Genomic DNA, 19101 nt, shown 5'->3' on the forward strand with positions numbered 1-19101 from the left:
GGGTGTTAAAGAAGACCAACTTGGATTTTAGGGTTGATAGTGGTACCGGAGGACACAAAGAAGTCAGAACAAATGGAATTAAAGGAGGATGCTTCTCTGGTTATCGAGAGTCCCATAAGAAGGGTGTCATCCATGAATTTTTGGTGCATGGAGGGGGGAGCATAGGCATAAGGCTGGAGCCATGAGAGCTTGTTAGAGTGCAAAGCAACAGAAATAGAGTGGGTAAGACCTTCAACCATAATGACAAAGAGGAATGAAGAGATAAGATCTCCTTGTCTGATGCCCCTGGTAGGATTGATGGGTTACGAAGGGGAACCATTCACGAGGATGGAGAAAAATACTCTCGACACCATTGCCATGATCCATTTGATGCTATCTTTGTGGAACCCAAATGTTTCCAGAACTTGTCTCATATACTCCTAGTTGATTTTTTTCGAAGGCTTTGGACATGTCCAATTGAACCATCATACTAGGTTTTTTTGAGTTTTGAGAGAGTGGATGAACTGATGAGAAAATATGATACTGTCCAGGATTTTTCTACCTTCCACGCAACCAGATTGGTGATGGGAGGTAAGGAGAGGCAAGATGGATTTTATCCAATTGATGAGGACTTTGGAGATGATTTTGTAGATGACATTGCAAAGGGCTATAGGCTTGAATTTGTTCCGGGAGTCAACGGTTTTGCCTTTGGGCATCAAGGTAAGGAAAGTGGAGTTCAGGGCTTTTAGGACATACTTTTGAATCCAAGACTCTTCCACAAGGGAATGGACTTCTAGTTTGAGTATGGGCCAACAAGGTTTGTAGAAGTCAATGGTGAAACCTTCCGGACCATGGGCTTTACCATTAGGCATTCTCATTATCACATATTCAACTTCTAGGAGGGACAGTTTTCTCAGGAGCATTTTTTTATGCTCTTCAGTGAGGATTTTGGGGATATGGTTGGTGATCTTTTTAATTTTCTTAACTTGGTCATTCCTTGGCTCTTTGAGAATAGAGCCAAAGTAATGAGTGAGTTCAACTTCCAACTCCACATGGGAGTGAATGAGATGACCCTCTCGGTTCTTCAGAGCCAAAATTATGTTGTTCCTCCTATGCTGTATCATTGATTTATGGAAAAAAAAACAATATTCTTTTCCCCACATTTCAGCAAATTGATTCTAAATTTTTCTTGGCACAACTTCTCTTCCTTGATGAATCTTTCCTCCCAGCTTTGTTGTAATCTTTGTTCCTCTTTCTTTTTGCTCTCCGTAAGCCCTTCTTTAATTATATTTTGTTGGAGAAGTTCCAATTTGTGATCCATTTTTTTTAATATATATATATAGATATATATTCGTGATGATGTTGCTGAATGATTCTCTATTCCAGTTTATGATTTCCTCTTTGATATATTTTAGGTTTTGTTGGAATTTATACATTTTGTTGCTTAATCTGGTGGGAGGATTTGACCACCATTATTTCATTTTTCCCATGAAGTCTGGGTGATCCAACCAGAAGGCTTCGAATCTGAAAGGTTTATTTTTTTGGCCATTGGAAATTTGATTCTTGAGAGAGATAGTCCAATGATGTGAGCCTGCTTGTGGGAGAATTCTTGCCTCTATTTCCCAAGAGGTGAGATAAGTTTCCTCTGATAAAAGGAAGTGGTCTAACCATGAGGCTATTTGACGGTCTCCTCCTCTTCTATTATTCCAGGTAAAAATGCCATTGTTGGTAGGTATGCCTACCAGGTTGAGGTTTTCTATGGTAGTAAAGAAATCCTCAGAGTCCTTATTGAGCTTCCGGATACCATCTCTCTTCTTAGCTAGATTAGTTATCATATTAAAGTCACCTGCTATGATTTTGAAAGGAAAGTTTATAGGATCAAAGAGGATGGAGATGTATTGGAGCATTTTATTTCGATCTATAACCTTATACGAGGCATAGACATTTGTTATGCTGATACTCTCATTGGTGCCTATGATACTCAAGACCATAGTTATGGAATGATGAGTGGCCAAGGAGGATATGAGTTCAGACTTGGAGTCTTTCCATAGGGTCATTATTCCTCTCAACGAACCTGTTGTTGAGTTGGATAATATGTTGTAAGGCTTGAAATGAGAGTTTAGAAGGACAGGGGGTATACCGACTCAAATTTGGTTTCTTGAATCAGAAGGATATCCAGATTATCAGAAATAATTATGTTTTTCAAGATTCGTTTTTTCCCAAGACGATTCAGTCCTCTAATATTCCAAGAAATGCAATTCATTGACATGGAGAGGGATTAAGGGCCATAGCTTTTACCTTTCCTTCATTGATTAGCTTGTCTCCCAGTTCTTGGAGGAGCTGACTGGTGGTCTTTCTGCCTATTTCCAGCTTGGGACTTTGAGTTTGAGTCCTCCTATTGGAATATTTGCTAAGATTCCTTTTGATGCTGTACTTTCTTAAATGGGGTGGAGTGCTCTAAGTTTTAAATCCTCTTGGAGGAGATAAGAACCTTTAATTTTTGTAGCTAGTGTTCTGGTATGGCTTTAATTACATTTAATTTCCATGCCTCTGTAATTATTGCTAAATCTACCCCTTCCATAGCTTCTTCTATGGCACTTTCCTCTGGTGTTACTTTTGTCGCCATTTGCTCTATTTTTGTATCATTTTGTGCATGCTCCTCCCCATTATTTGTATAGACTGTGTCCCTATCTTCTTATTCTCTGTCGGACTGGTTCAGTCCCTCTTCTCCTGCTTCATCTCCTATTAGGTAGTTGGGATCCTTTATCTCCTGAGTGATGTCTAGTGCCTCGAACCAGTTTTGACTTGATTCTTTGTATTGATTCTTCTTGGGGATCACCTTTTTCCTGTTATTCTTATTCCCGAAGATGACTTTAGTGAAGCCTTCATTGTATTTTTTTTTCTTTTCTGGAGATTGAGGGGTTTTGTTAAGAGGACAGTCTCAGAAGAGATACACATGCTCGTGGCACTTACTGCATCTGAAGGCGATATGTTCAAAGACTATACTTTGAAGCCATAATTCATCCCTGAATATTAATTTAGTTTCTTCTAGAAGGGCTCTAGAGACATTAATGTATACGCGGATATGGGCATAGGAAACATAGTGTCATGTTCTAGTACCTTCAGACATTTTTATATACTCGCCAAACTTGTATCCTATAGTTTGTAAGACCGAAGGATCCCAGTAATCAGTTGGTAAGGAGTAAAGGTGAACCTAGACTAGAACTCTTGTAGGAGGTCAAAGATGATTGTGAAGAATACTTTGGATCCCAACTAAAGTCTTATTTCTCCCTTGGCTGCCCATTTTCTTTGAATCCACCAATTCAAGGCTCTTTTAGTTGGCCATATGCCCATAAACTTGCATATCACTGCATGTTCTTGCATGTATTGTCTGTAGATTGATACTCCTGAGTCCTAGATTTCCAGTTTCGTATTTTCTTTGCTATGGGGTTGTAGTTGTTCTTTTTTTTTTCCTCTATTCTTGCATCTGTTCCTAAGACTTTGTTGGATTTTTTTCTATTAGGGAATGCATCTCAGGGGCCTTTCCATTTCTTATTCGAATATATTTTCTTTTCTCTTTCTCTATTCCTTTATTCCTCTGAGGTAGTTCCTTTTGATGAGAGCGTATTGTTCCTTCGTTATCCGAGTTTCCTATTGTCAAGCAGAAGGCCGAGCTGGAGGAAAAATTTGTGAAAAAAAAGTCCTGTTTTGGAGGCTTACCAATGACCATATCCTTGAAGGAATGGGTGCCAAGGTTTTGAAGCACTTCCATGATGACGACCAGGGGACAACGTGACCTTGACCAGCCACACCAGGGGAGACTGCGAAGAGTGCGAACACAAATTAGGTCACCTTCATTGCGGATGCCTCATCGTTTCTAGCTCAATTTTCTTTCTGTTCCTCACCCTTTTGTACTTGTTATTATGTGGCCTAAATAGTTTTTATCTCATTGTTATTTACATGGTTTAATGTTGGTTATATGACTGGTTATTGTCATAGTTATGTCATGTATCTACTTGTAAATGAAAGGATAATGGATGTAATACCTAATTGATGTCCAAAAAAAGTAAAGGAAGAGGGTGGTGATCCTTCTTGTTAAGTCTCATATGAGTTATTAGTCATTTATGTTACGTCTTATATTCATTTCCTGTAGATTGCATTGATGCCAAGTGTTTGATAGAATGTCAATCTCGGTTGGTGATGGTCAGGCCTAGTCCTGGAGTTAGATTTGATTTCTAAGTCTTCTCATCATGTAATTTATGGATTCTGAAAGCTACATGGGTTTTTGGGTAGTGACCTAGATTCTGGGATTGAAAAGTGGCACAAATCTGGGGGTCACAAGTATAGGTTTGAGGAGAAAAGTCCCTAGATGCACGCATGCCTTGTTGTGCAAGCGTTTGGAGCCTCCCAGATGAACCCTTGTCCATATCAAGGGAGCATCCAGGGAATTAATCATATAAAAATCACTGGGACCAAGGGGATGGTCAGGGGAATGATTGGGATGAATTATGGGAGTCTTGTAGCAGGTGAAAAAGGTAGGGTATGGTGTGTTTCCATCGGTTCCACCTCCTTAACTGACACATGGGGATTCAAATCATGTCATAGTAACTTATCGTCGCATATTTACCCTGGTTGGTCGGTTACTTGGGTAGTTGAGGGAGGAAGGTCATTCCCTCAGACTAGATGGGTTGTGTGTTGGTCATGAATTCACATTGATTGCATATGTGTTTCTTATGTTGTAAGACCTTGTTCTTATTACATTTGCAAGGTGTTGATCATGGTTGTAGTGAGGTCATGGGAATTTGATGGTGTTGTTGTGGAGTATGTCATCATGAGTGTATGCTTGATTATGCATTGTTATGCACGCTAGTATTCACATGTGGTCAAGTGTACATTGGTGTGATGGTTTTTTTTATGCATGTGGTCATGGTATGTGTAGTTGATATGGTCATGCATTGATGACTTGACTCTGGCTAGAATGATGGTTATATGGTTATATGGTTATGTTTTATATTTCTATATGTTGTCATGATTATGTTTTGTAGGTTTTAACCTTGTACATAAATTACCTGCATACGAATTCTAAAAACAAAAAATAAAAAATGGCGAGAGCATAAAAATAAAACAATACACAAAGGTTTTCCCATAGATCCCAAAACTAGGACTACCGGATTGATTTTTCGTTATATTCCTTTCAATGTTACAATACATATATACATATATATATCTATATATATACATGCGGATGCAGCCATAAACCCCAATCCATAAACCATCTATTAGAGCATAACCGTAGTTCCCCTGACTGGATCCATAAAATACCATGGGAAGAAAACCATCATGCCTAAAACCATCTGCGAAAAACATGCACAAAACCATTGGTAGGTTCGACCACCTAATATAGGGTCCAAAAAACAATTTCGCCGGGGTGCTGCCACAAACCTCGTAGACTGATGCCGCCCCCCTCAAACCCCTCGACAGAGGGGGTTTTTGCCCCCTATTGACCTCCCCCCTTCGCTGCGCTCGACACAAGGAAGTGGGGGTTGGCTGCCCCCCCTCAAACCCCCAAAACAAAAGGGGGGTTGGGATGGAAAGAATATAACACACACCCAACATGTTTTACATGTATTACGCTGATTTTTTGATCTCACGGATGAGGTATCCTCTCTGAATTATGCTAAGGTACAATGGTTCATTGTGATTTAGTTTAGCTGACATGATATACCTTGCAAGAATAATATCAAGATGACTAGCAAGATGGTAGACTACAATTCCCGAGACCCCCCCATGGATAAGATGAGTAAAGTGGTGTTAGGAACTCTTCTGATTTGGCAGACACACTGAGAATCTTAAAGGTAGAAATAAGGAGTTGTAAGTTAGACAATGACAAAATCATACAAGGACATGAGAAACAAGCAGAGTTAAATACAATGATACTTCAGAGTTTGTCAGAATTGCAGTGACAGGGACCACTTTGGATTAACCATGAGCAGGAGGAAAAAAGTAATGGGGAATATGGAAATAGGTTTCATGGTGAGTACATATCAGATAGAGAGGACATGATCAAAGATAATAGGTACTTGGACACTCTGGGTAGGAGGGGTGATAGACACATGTACTATTCTAGTTTAGGCTCAAATAGGAATTATAATCATCATCATTATCATCCTTACAGGGGGCGTGACAAGGGATATTTTCCAGATAATTTTAAGAAAGAAAAGACACCTACATTTGATGGACATATGAAGAAATCGTAGGATGAAAGGCATGGTTGCTTTGTGTGAGGAATTTATTTAGGTTGCATGATTATTCATAGAAAATGAAAGCAAAGATAACCATTTTCAATCTTAAAGGGAAAGAAAATATATGGTGGGAGGATGTGAATAATGTTAAAGGTATTTGAGAGGATAAATTGACTTGGAATGAGTTTGAGACGTATTTCAAGAAGAAGTATTTTTAGAAAGGTACTGTGATGATAGAGCTAAGGAGTTTTATGAGTTGCATATGGGTTCCATGACCAATGATGAGTATACTAGCATGTTCTTGGAGCTTTTGAGATATGCGCCTTACCTCAAGGAGGAGAATGCCTAGGTTAAGAGATTCATTAGCGGACTACCAATAGTATACAGAGACCACATTGAGTTCGATGCACTTAGATTGTTGGACGAGGCCATTTGAAAGTTGAAACATTGTTATGAGCAATTGAAGCGCAAAGTTGAGCCTAAGCATCACTCAAACGAAAATGAGAAGGTTAAAGGAAAATGGACACAAAAGTGGGAAGACCTCAAGATACAAGTGAGAAACATGTGCTCCCTTACAAGAAGTTTAATACAGTTGAGAAGGGACATGGAGAGCAACATATTAGAGGTGATTTTAGAATACCATTGTAGTGTTGGATATGTGGCAAGGATTATCGTAAGAGGGATTGTCTGCAGTATCAGGATGGTAGACCCCAGATCTATAGTGCTCAGGAGGTGCATATAGTTGGGGATGTTGGTCATAACATTCCTCAGATTTATACTATTGTAGACAACATGCATGCATATCATCAAGAATCTATCATCGATATGGACGCTAATCTTTGTGATCAAGTTGTTTCTATTTTGATTGATCCTAGATCTAATTATAGTGATATTAATCCTGACCTAGTGGATAAGTGTGGTTTGAGAAAATAAGTGCATGTAGAATCTTGGTTGGTATAGTTGGCTATAGGCACAATAAGAGATTTAACCTTTTGGTTAGAGCTTGCGCATTTGAGTTAAATGGTATGCCTACAACAACACATTTGAATGTACTACCATTGGGATCGTACAACATGATTTTGGATATGGATTGTGTAGTATACCTGGGGCGATATTATGGGGTACAAAGGGAGGTACCCAAGGGAATAATGTAATAATGTGATAGGCCATAGATAATAAATAAAGTGGTTAACCGACATCATGTAAGGGACCACAAGTAGTTAACAATAATGTGATAAGCCCATTGTATTATATATATGGTATTGAGAGACCCATGGTATTGTATGTATAAAGCCTATATAGAGGCTAGAGACTCCCTATGAAGAGATGTGAAGGATTATTGTATTGGAAAACATATGGCTTGTGGAGTTTTCTCCTTCCTTAAGGGGTGATTGTATGGTGTTAAACTACCTAAAGGGTTTTGACTAATAAAGAGAAGCATTTCTATATTTAGATCTTGTTATTTATGGGCATATTTCTATTTTTATATATTTGCAGGTCAAATCTATTATAGGTGGTAGGCTTCATACATACAATACCATGGGTCTCTCAATACCATATATCTAATACTATGGGCTTATCACATTATTGTTAATTACTTGTGGTCCATTACATGATGCGGGTTAACCACTTTATTTATTAACTATGGCCTATTACATTATTACATTACTCCCTTGGGTACCTCCCTCTGTACCCCATAATAACCCCCCTAGGCATACTACAAAGACCTTCTTCCATATGCCCCATTAGTTTCATCCTCATGCCCATGGCTGATCCGAAACGACCCTTGTCACTGCAATTCTGGCAGACTCTTAAGAAGGATAGCATTAACCTCTTCTTGCTTCTCTTGTGCCTGTATGATTTGGTCATTATCTGCCTTACAACTCCTTATCTCTTCCTTTAAATTTCTCAATGTAATTGCCAAATCGGAAGGATTCCCAACACCATACCGCTCTTCAGATTCATAGGGAGAGTCCTTGTAGTCAACCATCTTGCTAGCCATTTGATATTTCTTCCTGTAATGCATAATATTTTAGATAAAAAAAATCACAGTAAATCAATGCACCTTAGTATAGCGCGGGGAGGATACCTTGTCTACAAGATTACCAAATCAACATGATACATGTATAAGATAATCATAACAACATATAGACATAAGCAAATAAATGTATCAACACATAAACATCACTCTACTTAGGGTTTGTTCATCCATGCAAGGCCATATAAACAATGCATGATATGACCTCATGCATGAAAACCACCATTAATCCATTGTACACATTTCCACATGCAACCAACAGTATGCATAAGCAATGCCTAATCGATTACACATACACATAAACACATGTAGTCGAACATAAGCAATGAGTTCTTGTAAACAACCTACAAGACTGATACATGTAGTCAAAGTATTCAAGAATGTAACCTAGCCTACAAGGATGTAAGTAGGTGACATAAAATCAACATGTAAGTGACACATAACCATATGAAACCAACCACATACTCATGACAATTACATTTCATGAAATCAATATAATATTCTCCATGATAACCATACTACAACCATAGTCAATCATCAAGCATATGCAACAAGCACATGAAGGGAAAGTGTAAGAGGCACACATGAAATTGACATGCATGCATGACCAACACACACTAGCCATCCAGTCCAAGAGTTGAAGTTCTCCGAAACGACATTTAGGAACAACCTAGTCCCACATCCACCCAAGTAACCATGCCCACCGGGGTAAACATGAGATGAGAGGACACTATGATCTTATTCGACCTCCTATGTGACCTTAAGGAAGTGGAATCGACTAAATTTCACACACAATCATCCAACATCATCAAAAAACCCTCAGGAGACAAGTCAGCCACTCAGATAGCTTGTCCATGGGTCTCACTGTTGTTCTAGATCTCATAGGCCATAGTCGTTCTCATGCTATGGGAAAGGGAGCGACTAGAAACCCAAAGTCACTTGCACATGCTTGCCTTCCAGAGATCAGAGACAAAAGTTGTCAGTTCTATGCCAGCAACCCCGGTCACTGCCCATAATGGTATGATAGCTTAGAATCAGTAAAAATACAGGGAAACAATGATGTAAAAGCAATAAGCTGAAAAAGACCATAACCAAACCCCTACCGGGCATGGCATGCATTTCTCCAAACATATCATCAACATGTAACCTAGAAGTGTAAACAACAAAATTAAGTGTAGGGACCTCATACTTATCTGAGAATTGCTATGAACCATTGTTTCCTCATGTCATTTGCTGCATTATAATCTATTAGGTCATAGACACATTATCCATTCCTATACAAGTAAGAACATGCTAAGAGCCATACATAGCTGCTGTCATAAAATATACATATAACCAGCATAATAGGAACAAAAATACCATAAACATATCAGCCATCAAAATCCACATAAGTAATAGTACATTTCCACATGAAAATCAAGGGAATGAATTTCTCATTAATGAAGCAATAAACCAACCGAAGATGGGACTACCACGTTCCATCCGACCATAGATTGGCTGAGCCAAGTATCTCTTCATCCAATCACCCCTGTGCCATATTCTAAGCATGAATGTGGGACTCATAGAAAACATCAAAAACACTGATCAACATGGATTACATCAGAGTTCTCCGCCTACACCGTGAGGTATTTGAGTGCCTCCTAGTCTCTCAGGATTTACTATGCATCCATAGTCTGATCTAGGGATCATTCGGTCCTACACCAAGACATACTCTCTAGGATTTACCGTGCATCCCATCTTGGGATCACTAGGGCTAATGAAGAGAAAACACACCTCTTGGCTTTATCGTATATCTCGCCATTCACCAACAAGGATTCCTAGGCCCACCAAGGCACACAATATGGATTTACCACAACCCACATTCCGATTCAGGGGTTACTAGGCCAGTGGCTTCGTTATCCTCAGTCTGGTTTAGGGAACACTTAGGCCATGTGTTTGTCAATTCAGAGATCTACCCCACTCATCTTCAAATCCAATCTAGCCATCTCACATAAACCATATGAGGGAACCCATCTCATCAAAGCTATCAGGAAATGACAAGGTTAGGTTGAAAATACTGTTGCACCTGGAAAAACCCATGCCATGGTAGAAAAGAGTGACATGCAATCCCATGCATGCCAAATCTAGCAAGGAAAATACACATGCAACTCATTACCTACAATGAAGCTTGTCGTAGCTGCTTGATCCTTCCTTTCCCTGCTTGATCTTTGCTTCCTCTTGCCTTCTATGCCTTTCTTGCTTCGATGCCAAAGTGCTCCAAGAAAAGCTCTAATTGTCCAAGAGTATGAGAGAGAGAGAGAGTAATGAGAGAGCTCCAACATTGAACCAACAAAGCCATGAATTGGTCCATAGAAGCCCTTTTATGAGTGAGGCTTCTATTTTCTTCATTTTCCATTATTTTCCTTCATTTTTCTCGTCACATGCAACCTGCGACCTTTCACCTCCTTTTCTCCTAATTTCCATTATTTTCATAAATAATTATGCCAAAAATTCCATTTTTCCTTTCCAAAGCCTTAGCCATTGGCTTTTCCAATATCCTTAGCCATAAACAACCAAATGAACACACCCTAGGATGTCTGGCCCAACATTCAATTTGGAATACATGTCCCATCAACCATGGTTATTATTTTTAACTTTTATTACATGGAATTTTCACCAAGGCTATTACAATCATTGAGGGTATATGGAAGGTGGTGCACCTCTATTATGGCATGCGACTTGGTTATTGTGGCAATTTGTTGGATGATGCTTGAGCTCAGATAGCAGTGTGAACCTCTGTGTTTGACATCTTGCCTTGGATTGGAGGTGCTTCCGCCGCCGGTGCCCCCTCCCAACGTCATGGTAATTGAATTGGTTGCTTTCTTTTATTGCGTGTGGCCTCAAGCTTCTCTGAGAGGGATAAGGGTTTGGTGCATAGTAACTGGATCAAACTTGCGAGATTTATTGTGGGTGGCCGGGTATTCAAGCTTTTAGCTCTCATCCATATCTCACGGTAGTAGGTTTCCTCTTCTGAACGACTCTCCCATGGGGTTCTGCATTTGTAAAGGTCTCCCGTGGTGGTGGGGTGTCTTCTCTCAGGGATTATGAGTAGTGTTTTGTTTGCGAGGGGTTGGAATCTGTGAGTTGGTGATTAAATGTTTCACCATCGGACTGGGTCTTGGTGTCTAGCAGCTTCCCTGGCTGGACTGGTTAATTCTTTTATGGTGTGGTTGGGGATTTTCCCTGTAGTCATAATTCGGGTGTGGATTAGTATTTTCTTTCTCATTTTGCCTTTTCCTGGTGCCATTGGCCTTGCTACGATGCATTCATAGTTGGGAAATGCTCGTTCCCTCCCCCCGATTAAGCGAATTTCTGCCAGTCTGGGTGGTCGAGGATCTCACTTGTAAGTCGAAATGGATAAGAGGTATCTCCATGCTCTGGGGGGTGGTCACATTGTTTGCAAAGGAGGTCGGGTGACTTTCGGGGCTCGTGGTGGTCATTGTGGTTCATCGGTTGGTCGTGGGGGGACATCTCACGGATTTCGATGAGGGGTGGGGGAACACGAAAAAGGGGTGCAGGCAACAAAGGGAAAGTGAGACAACCCAAGTGTGGAGTAACGACGAAACGTCATTGTTGTTTAGATAACTGTCCAGATTTGATCCTGTCTATACTGGACCGCCTAGAAACTTTGAGAGGGTGCAACATGAAGAACGTGTAGCACTTACTATTACATTGAACGAGATGCATTACTTCCAATGTCATGTTCAGGAACGAGTCGTGGTGGTATGGTGCAGTAAGAATTTCCTAACAGAGAAAGTGGAGAAGTTGGAGTCATGGATGGTGCACTTCGAAGAGCATGTATAGTGCCCCTTCCACCCTCCTCCTCCTCCAGGGATTGCTCTGAACAATCTTGCTTCTATTACTTCATATGATTGAGCATGGTTATAGGAGTTTTTCTTGTTTTATATGTTTTTTGGTGATTTTGATCTCTAGCTGTTCTTTTGTTTCTTTGTCATATGCTGATCGCAGTAGTCAACAAACCTGGTCGGGGTGAGACTACCTGCATTTTGAAACCAGTGTACCTCTTTTTTAATGAACGAATATAATTTTGACTTAATTTTTTTTATATAGCTTTTAATGTTATATTAATTTAAAATTATATTAAAGTATGTTTAATTTAAATGCATGTTTAATATATATAATTTTAAAATTATTATTATTATTTAAAATTATCAATTGCTTTTTGCATGAGAGTCAGTATTAAGCAACTTCATATTACACTTATTTTAATAGTTAATGTGAAGAAATTTTTGTTATAAATAACTATAACACAATCTAGAAGATAAATGATATTAGATGTGTATAGCTTTATAAGGAGCTATTTGGCCATGTTATTTTGATCTTTTAGATCTTGCAATTTGAAAAGGTAGATAAATGATATTACACTTGTACATACTTATAGTGGGCTATTTGGCCAAATTATTTTGATATCTTTTAGATTTTGCAATTTGGAAAGCTATGGATACGTATCATGTTTGAATAGTGGGTGAAAAATAAAATTATTTGGTTATTTTTTAGTTTTTGTATTATGGAATTTTTTTGTAATATGAAAAAATCTTTGAGATAAAATTATTTGGATGTTTCTTAGTTTTGACAATATTGCAAATTATTTTATATACAACATTATGGGTATTAAATTTATTGGCATTCAATTATTTTATATTTGATTTGTTGGTAATTTATTTTTTATAAATTGGAAAATTAGTCAATTAAATATTATATATTTTGTTTAGAATATAAAAATTTAAAATATTGATATTGTATAAATTTTAGAAAATTATTGAAAATCTTGTAGATTATAAGGTGAGATTTTTATATAATGTAATCTAATTCAACATTATAATTATGCATTTGGAAATTGAATCCATTGTTTAGAATCAAGACACAATCCAAAATTAAAATAAGGCATGTAGGAGAGGCTAAGCTACTTAAACCACCTAATATGAAACATTTAGTAAAAACTCTAAAATATGGCTATGTCGTTCATAGGTAGCATAAGGAATTTAGACATTTCTGGTGGTGTGAAGTATTAGAATGACATCTTAAAGCAAGAGTTAACACGCAAAACAAATTTTGAGAAGTTAAAAAGAACTCAATGGTTCCAACTACCTACTTGAACTAAGTATTGCGGGGCAACACATGTTACACGCTTTTTTTACTTTCACATACAACCACCAATTTATATTAAAACAGTCTTTATGATTTAAAGTAATATTTTTTTGACATGGTTAGACTTACTATGTACCCTTTTTGCCTCCACAATTATTAGAATTTAAGTTGAATTTCCAAATGCTCTTTTTAATGAGATTCTTGTTGTGTAATACATTTACAAAATTATAAGTTATTTTTAATTAGATTTTAGTTGTGTAATACATATACAAAATTATAAGTTATTGATAATTGATTCTATTTTTATTATAAGTTATTTTTAATTAGATTCTAGTTATGTAATAAATATACACAATTATAAGTTATTGATGATTGATTATATTTTATTATAAGTTTATGTTGATGTAATATTTCCCTTTCATAATAACATAAGACAGTGGCACTTGTTTTTAAGCATATTTATATAATAAATTTTATACAATCATGTGTTTTTCTTTGATTAATAGCTATATACCCCCTTACATATCACAACCATATGACTACCCCACTTTTAAATTGTCTTTCCCTTAATTAATATGCATATGCCCCTATAAATATCACAACCATATACCTATATGCACCTTTAAATCAACTGTCTTTCCCTTATTAATTGTCATATGCCCTGTACATATCAAAATCATATATGTTTCCCCATTTTTAAAGGATGGAAACATAATTTAGTTTTCTCAAATTCATATTATAAAATTTCCATATTCAAAATGCATCTTTTGCAATGTACTCATTTTGTCTTCTACAATGATTAAAATTCAATCACTAGATTCTAGATGTCTTCTAAATTTCCATATTAAGTTGCTAATAATGTTAATATTTGTCTTTTTGTTTCTACGTAATTATTAGAATTCAACCATTACCTTTGTTCTTTGATACATGGTAAATTTAAAAAACTATAAATTGCTAGCAACTCTAATATTTATCCTTTATTTCTATTCCAAATGTATGTAAATATAATCTTTTTCTTTAACAACAGAGGACACTGTCCATATTTAATTTTCAAGCATATTAATAAAATAAATACCTTACAATCAATTGCTTTTCCCTGAGTTAGTTGTAATAGTTCCTCTTATCTCACAAGCATATGCATAACCAATTGCAAAGAATAGGAACATGTTTAGTTTTTCAAATTGATGACCTTTACATCCACCCCAACCAAGATCATGACATACATGATACAATAAGCTAATATTGTTGTAGACAAAATTTCCTTACAATTACAATAAAGTAAGTAATGAACAAAAAAATCATGCATAAGTTATATCATGAGCTAAGACTCATGAACAATGGGAAAATGTGCTTAGGGGGTTTCACCCAATTCCAAATTGACCTAGATCATGTAAAAATTAATATAAATGTATTTCAATAAAAAAAATGTTACAAGATTAAATGACTTATCCATATTCATCAATACATCCAAGTTATACCATACATATCTTAACAAACAATATATGAATGTACACCTACATCATCGTAAAATACAAATTAACTACGCAAAAAAAGATAACTAATTTGATAGCTAGCATTTTTGTTCAATCTATAAAAAACAATATCTTGTTTAATTTATAAAAAATAAATAAAATTATTTCACATCAACATTAATGATCTTTTCTTTCACTATTCCTTAATTTTTCTAATTTAAAATTATGCTTTTCCAACCAATTATATTCATAAAACATCTAGAAACTTATAATAATAATAATATCCCAATAAAATTAAACACACTTATTTGAAAAACAAAAAACCACTTACATATACTACTTTATTACTAAAATTTATAAATTATAAAATTACAAAAATATAAATAAATATTTTTAATTTTAATCATTTAAATAATTTTATAAAAATATACTGTTAACCATTATCAAACCAAAACAATACAATATATACTACTTTATTACTAAAATTTATAAATTATAAAATTACAAAAATATAAATAAATAATTTTAATTTTAATCATTTAAATAATTTTATAAAAATATACTGTTAACCATTATCAAACCAAAACAATACAATACGTTGGAAAAGCTCATAACGAAAGAATCACTTTGAATGTGTGATTGTTTTTCCGTTATGGGATATCCAGCCCCGGTAATTATCCAAACACATATTTTACGAATATGCATCTTTTCCAATACTTTTATGATATAGATTTAAATATATAATTTATTAAAATATTAAATTTGTTTCCAAATATATATGCAATATATTTTATTTTAGGTTAGATTAGAAGTGGATATATATTATTTATTTACTATATATTTTTTGGGTGTATTTAATAATATCTATATGATTTTCTATTTCATAATACAATTATTATTAAATTTAATGTTTATTATATATTTTATTTTAGGTTAGATTAGAAGTGGATATATATTATTTATTTACTATATATTTTTTGGGTGTATTTAATAATATATATATGATTTTCTATTTCATAATACCATTATTATTAAATTTAATGTTTATTATATATTTTAATTTATGCATCTAAATAAGATTTAGAAATTCAGTATTCATAATTTCTAATTATTATTATTCTTTATTTTTTTTTATAAAATTTTAAATAATATAATAAAAACATTTACTTTTACTATAATTATTAAAATACATTATTTTGTGTCTATGTACGTAGGATTTAGAAATTCGCTACCCAGTATATTATTATTAATTTTTTCTCTTAATAATTATTTTATATTTTATATTTTAAAATTTATATAAATAATTATTTTAATTTTAATATATATTATTAAAAAAATTATTTTAATTAAAAAAATTATTTTTTTATCCAAATCATAAACCTTTAATACTTCAAAAGAATATTAAAGAAATATGAACATGGAAATAATTAGGGAATTGAAGCAACTTAAATTTTAAAATTAAATTAAATTAATTATAAAAAAAATAAAAATAAAATGTGGAACAAAAGTTAGGAAATATCCCTATTTGCTCTTGTGCTTTTTATGAAGAGAAAATAAAAGTCATCATACTTCTTATTTGTTCTTGTGATATGAGATTTGGAATTAATATATAAAATCGAAATGAAAATAATATGATTATATGAATGAAATAGAAAACTTCATCAAATCAATAAACAAACTTACTACTTGTTTCCATTTATATTGGTTTATTATATGTAATTATTTACAATGAATTTTTCCTTGTGAATTATCATTAATCCTTAAGAAACTTTGATGTATTTGAATTTTATTGTTTATATCTCAGATATTATTTAAATAAATAAATAATTCATGTGTAGTAACTATTTTTTATTTTTTCCCCGGATGCGGGTGTCTAAGGCTGCTTTCATTGGGATGGGACTGGAGTGGGCTGAGCAAAGCCGCCACCTGCCAACCCTGTACAGCGGAGCCAGATCCATGTGGAGGGAGGATCACACGCAGGTGGGTTTAACTTGGTTTATGGGAATGTCTGCTGGTGACATTAATACTATGTTCACCTCTGCACGCGTTGCCTTGTTTCGGCTCTCGGCTCCCATGAATGACACAGTTATGGTGGGAGGGTATCGAGGCAGGGAAGGTGCATATTAACCAGACTCCACCATGGGTTTATTCTGCTGCTCCTTGTGTTGTGTTGGTTGGACTCTGGCTCAGCTAGCTCGAAGCCTTCATCTACTTCTCCGACTCCCGATGCTGCTTTGTGCTCCTGTCCGATAGCTTGTGTGTTTGGTCTGAGACATATCTCTCCGATGGTTTGTTATGTAATCCATAAAGGCGTTGTTTCTGCTGTCATGCCTCGACTCCGCCAAAGAATTCTCAGCCGCAGAGGCACCTCTCGGGGTGCTCCTTCTCGCCCTTCTTCCAGTGATGCTACTTTGAGTCAGCACCCTCGCTCTTGTAGTGGAAGAGGGAGCATTTTGAGGCCCATCAATTTCCTGAACCCAGCTCCCCAGGTTCCTCGTCTTCGCCCTCCTTCAGCTCTGGAATCTTTACATTCAACTGCTCCTTGAACCGTCTTCGGATCATTGCCCATGTATCTGTGCTCTTTCTCAAGAAAGCCCAAGAAGAGGGCGAATCCAGTGTTCTTCGGGAGGACCAGGGAACAATTCTGATGCCAATTGTAGGTTCCTCGCGAGACATGGAAACGCTGGCCAGCAACGTCAATGACACAATGATGGAGCCTGCGCCCCCGGTTTCGACTGCGAATGAAGAGGCCCAAGCCTAGGACCTGGCTGACGGTGGATGGTGCAGGATCATGGAGGAGACTCCTGAAGTTTAAACCAAGCTTTGCAGCTTCTTTTCAGGTTATTCGGCCCAATAGCGAGGGCTTTTTGTCAATACTGTCAATCTTTTGTATCTGTTGTTGTGTCGAGGTAAATCATGTTTGTTTTTTTGTAAATCTGGTAAGCTCAGGAAGGCTAAATTGTGTTCCTCTGGATCCCGTGCGTGGGACTGCAAAACATGGTCTTGTCCAACATCTATGCTTTGGAAACTTTCTGTTTCATGCTGCCTTCCCTTCTGGACAGCTGGTTCTTTTTGCTCGTCATGTTGTAATTTTACACTTTTAATGTGAATAATAGAAATAGTCTTATTTAGAAAAAAAAAAAAACTATTTTTTATTTGTTACCTTTTGTTTTTTCCAAATCGAACTATGATCTTATTTATCAAATAAAAATACATTTCTTAAACATACTAAAGTAGAAGGTTTAATTTGACTAGCCAATTCTATATTATCAAAATAGATTGAATTATCTTTCTCACAAATTTGTAGAGATATGTTCTACAATCTAACCAAATAAAAAGTAGTAAAATTATATAGTTTATTAATCAAATAGTAAATTAAATTAACTTATATTTCACATCTTCAACATTTGCAATGATTAGTTTTCTTTAAGAGCATTCTATATATTGATGGTTGAAAGCACTTCTAACAAGCACCTTAGGAGAGAGATCTACAAAGTCAACTAGATAAACAAGAAGGTCTTATGTATCAAAAATATCAAGAAAGATGTCCTTAGCCTCTTTTTCCTAATCTTTTGGGAGCCAAAGTATGTTTAACAATGTTCAAGTAAAGTTGTTCTTTTTTCCTGACAACGCCATCAAGTTTAGAGTTAGCTTGCTCCCTCCGTTCCTTTGTCTACTAAGTTTCCATGGTAAGTTTGAATTGCATTTCCCTAAGGACCACTATGTAACCTTCAATACTTTATGTGAATTTCTTAAAGAGAAAATGTGAAAAATATAAAAGAATGGATAAATTAATGTCTCTAACCCATTAAAATGGAAGAAACTTCCATATGGGCCATAATCAATGGCTTCACTTGATTAGAAATAGATAGTTGCAAACAAGAGCTAGATAAATAGTCCACAAGACAGAACTATATTTGATCGAAGAGATAAAGAAATCATAAGATGAAGTTGAAGTTGATCCAAAAAAGTAGATAAGCAATGGAGAAGATAAAAAAAAAACTTCCTCAGTTTATTAATGAATCCAAGAGGCCTTATAGAATTACAAATTCTCCAATTCAAAAACCCTAATCTATGTATGTATCTCATTAAAAGTTACAAAATAATATAAAATGGATATGCACAAACTCCAGGATAGAAAGAGATGCTTTTATATGTAACTCACATGATTAAATGATAGAATAATGTAGGTGCCCCTAGAAGGATGGGACCCCAAAGGGGT

This window comes from Pinus tabuliformis, chromosome 2_1 (genome assembly GCF_031772625.1).
Source record: "Pinus tabuliformis cultivar Carrire ecotype Pingquan chromosome 2_1, CPIR1, whole genome shotgun sequence".
Taxonomy (NCBI): Eukaryota; Viridiplantae; Streptophyta; class Pinopsida; order Pinales; family Pinaceae; genus Pinus; species Pinus tabuliformis.